Here is a 4,154-nt window from a genome sequence, read left to right as displayed (position 1 = left end):
GGGCAACAGAATGAGATCCTGTCTTAAAAAAATTAAAAAAAAAAGTAATGATTAAGTTGGTAAATTTTATGTTATGTGTATTTTACCCCAATAAGAAAACATGTAAAACAATGTTCTCAGAGGGGACCACACCTTGCTTGGGGACCTGGTGGTGGCTGTCCTCAGCAGGTGGAGGCTGACAAGCGGAGGTGGGACCTCGGACTGGGTCCCTCCCACAGCGGGGCAACAGGATCCTGATGGCAGAAACAGGTAGATGCACTTCCTGGGCAGGGAACAGCAGGCAGAGTGGGCAGCCAGGCCGGGGCCAGCCAGCTCCAGGGGCTACACCGATAGGACTTGCAGGGGCAAGGAGATGGCGGCTCACTTGGGGTCGATGGTGTCCATAATTAGAGACAAGGAGAGCTGGGAGCTGGGGCTGCTGGGGCCCCGACAAGCCACACGCCTCACGCGGTCTCCAGGTGGGAGTCGGTGCAAAGGCCAAGAGCCCCTTCACAGGGACCAGATCCGTCTGCAGAAGGCCCTGGGATGCCCCGTCAGTCTCTAAGCAGGTGTTTCCCTAGCCTTCCCCTGGGCCTGTGGCAACTTTGCCGGGGTCCGTATGTCCCAGAAAGGAGGAACACCCAGACTTTGGGGGGCTTGCTTGTGTCAGGGTCTGAGCTGACCCAGGCACCAGGGTAACCCAAACCCTATCTGTCCTCTGGAGAGAGTTGGGGTCATCAGAACTTGACCAGGTCCCCCGTAAGGGGCACCCCTGGACCTGCATGTCCCCCATGAGTATTTCCCTGGCCTCAAAGTGTGGGGGAAGCTGCGCCTCAGGAGCTGTGCCAGGAAGCCAGGCCCGGAGGGGAGTGCTGGTGGCCAGGCGTCCAGCAGGCCTCTGCGTGGCCCACACCCTTCCTTCCCGGCGGGCATGCTGCCCGCACCCATGGGGCCCCCTTGTCAGCTGCCCCGCTCCTGTCAGGGCCCAGCTCCGTGTCACATCCTTTGTGGAGCCAGCGCCGTCCCCACCCCAGCCGCAGTCCTCCCACACACCCACCAGACCCCACACACCCGCAGGGCCCATCACTCTTGGGGGTCTGTGCACACTCCCCACGTGGCAGTAGTTTATTTGCCATCGAATCCTTGTGTGTGCTCAGAGCAAGGAGCACACAGGCTCAGGGAGCTGAGGGCCAGCAGGCGCGGGCCCAGGGTGTCTCTGGACAGCTTGGCCACGGGATGGGGAGGACCCAGAGGGACTCTGGCGCTGACGCTGGGGAGCAGGGCAGGGACAAAACAGAGGGGCTGGGGCTGCCCCCAAACAGAGCTAAGGGGACAGGCTTGCATGGGGCCCGGTCAGTTTGGGGGAGATGTGGGAGCTGAGGGCCCCCGCCTAGGCCCCGAAGGGCAAATGAGCCTGCCAGCCCGCTGCCCGCACTCTGCCAGCCCGCTGCCCGCACTCTGCTACATCTGAAATGCTCTCTCCCGGGACCCCTTTCCAGGTGGGGCCCCTCCTGTGCCCAGGCTGTGGAATTCACCGTCAGTGAGCAGATAAAATAAATGAAGCATAATGTTTTTAACCAGAACACACAAAATTAATTAAATAGAGCATATTGTTACTAAGTAGAGCTCATGGCAATTAGGGACGTTGTCACCAAATAGAATATGCATTAATTAAGTAGACCATATTGTTCCTACACAGAACTTCCTCGGGCCGCCAGGGCCAGGGGCTGGGGAGGTCCCGAAGGCCAGCAGGCAGGGGCAGGTTCAGGAAGCAGGAAGGGCTTGGCCACATGTGTGGCGTGAACGCCACCCTCCTGTGGGACCCGGCTTTGAAATGTCTCTTCTTGTCAAAGAACCAAAGCTCGGCAGCAACAGAGCTGCTCCAGCTGGAGGAAGAGCAATTTGGAGAAGATGCCCTTTCTTCGTTTTTTTTCAGACCATGTGATGTGCCTTGAGAAAATATGTGTTTAGCAGGGTGTTTTCCTTCACAGAAAATAAACGTGAAAGAAATCAGAAAGTATTGCCTCAAAACATGAAAATGACATCGGAAATGTTTTAAATGTTGCTCTTTGAGTCTGCCTTGAACAGTCGCGAAAATGCTGCCCTCCCGGGGCCCTGTACGACGTTGGGGCCTGGACACTTTTCCGCTCTTCAGTGAGCAGGCAGCGCTCAGAACTCACTTTTTGCCAGAGGATTGTAAAAGAACTGGGTGCCCCTTTTCTTGTCTTCCTCAGTAACTCCCTAATGTATGCCCAAAGCTGATGCTGGCCCTGACCCATTCACCCATCAAGGCCAGATCACCATCACAGCCAGGTCCCCGAGGCCTCCCCAGCCCGAAGGAGCTCCCGGCCTGTGCGGTATTCCACTCAATCCTGCTGGAGCAGCGTTGGCTCCCACAGGCACCGCTGACTGGGCTCCCACTCGGTGCCCAGTAGCACACTAAGGGCCTGACGGGGGCTCTCTGACGCTCTCACAACCCTGCACATGCCTGTTTACAGATGCAGAAACTGAGGCCTGGGGAGACGAAGTGCTCAGAACACACTCCCGCAGAGCCTTTCCCCAGTGTGCAGCACTCGCCCCGCCTGGCTGCCACAGGCTACCTTTCCTGCCCCGCCGCCCTGAGCTGCGCTGGCCCTGGGAATGCGCTGTCTACACCACGGGAGCCACAGAAACCACAGGGGCAGCTGGGCAAAGCTGCAGAGCAGAGCAGTTGAGGAAAAGGAGAGGCTGGCTGGAGTGGGCGCCTGTTACCAGCATCCGTGCCATGCCCTCCTCTCTGCCCCCACCCTGAGCTCCGCATCCAGCAGGGAGACTACAGCACACCAGCATCCTTCTCAGGCCACGGGAGCCACAGCAGGTGACCACCACGGGCGGATCAGGGCTCTAGGAAGCTCCCACCAGCAACAGGGATTGTAGGAAGGGGCACTGGGCGGCCACCATCCTGGCTGTGGCCAGGAACACCTGTGGCCATGGGGAGGGAGGGTGGCCAGCCAGCAGCTGGGCTGGAGTGAACAGTGCGTGATGAACAGCCCCAGTGAGGGCAGCCGGCTGGTCTGGAGCCCTAAGCCACCATCCAGACAGCCGACCCCTCCAACGAGGATGCAGATGGCTTTTCCACCTGTGCTCCCCGACCTCATGGGTGAGCAGTAAGTGCAGTGTGGGGAACTTCCCCACATCGCTGTAGTTAGCCAGCCTCGTAAAGTGGGTATAATTAATATCCCAATTTTCAGATGGTGGAACTGAGGCTTAGGGGGTAAAGCGTGTCTCCCTGGACCCCCGTCGGACAGGGGCAGAGCCGGGGTTTAACCAGCTCTGTAGGACCTGCACCAACGTGCCGTTTGCATATCTTGCTTCTCCACGACAGCAAAGTCTTGGTGTCAGCACAAGGAAGGTTACAAGGCACCAACCTGGAGTGGCGGTGAAGGGTGAGACCTCACCCCCTCACTCACTGCGGCCTCCTGAAGGGCAGGGCAGGGAGAGGCGGGACTTGGCAAGAGATTCTTGGGGGTGCTGTGCTGCAGGTCTGCACCACAACATGGGGGAGGCACCGCTGAGGGGACACTGGGGGACAGGGGGCATCGGGGTGGCTGCACTGCAAGGGACAGGCCTGGCTCTGGGTCTGTGGGGACAAGGGATGCCTGGGCTCCCCTGGGCCCGCGGCGAAGCGTGAAGTCATCCCGTTTACTTGCTCCGCAGGGGTCAGAGGCCCCTGGCGAGAACAGGAGCGGACCCACTCCTCGGGTCCCAGGAGTGAGCGCAGTTCCCTGCTGATGGATCAACTCAGGGACCACAGAGGCTCCAGAGTGGTGAGCCGTGCACCCACTAGGCCCGGCCTGCAGGAAGCCTGCTCAGCAGCCTCGGACACGAAGGTCCTCCCCACCCCTCATTCCTCCTCACTCGCCTACCCTGCATCCACCTGCAGGAGGGAGGAGAGCAAACCCCATACCGCAGCCCGCAGCACAGGCTTCCACCCCAGGAGGCCGGGGGAGCAGAGCCCACAGGGACTGGCTTTAAACCAAGACTGGAGCTTGGATTAATATCTCAGGTTTCGGGTAATGGATTTGGACTGACTCTAAATTGAGACCGTATTTGCCACTTGAGTGACAGGAGCTGCCTTTTATGTAAGAGCGCATAGAGACCCCCCAGGCAGCCAGGAGCTTTCAGGGCCGAAGGAG

This window comes from Macaca fascicularis, chromosome 5, assembly GCF_037993035.2.
Source record: "Macaca fascicularis isolate 582-1 chromosome 5, T2T-MFA8v1.1".
Lineage (NCBI taxonomy): Eukaryota > Metazoa > Chordata > Mammalia > Primates > Cercopithecidae > Macaca > Macaca fascicularis.
The sequence above is the reverse complement of the archived record's forward strand: the minus strand, read 5'-3'. Positions refer to the sequence as shown.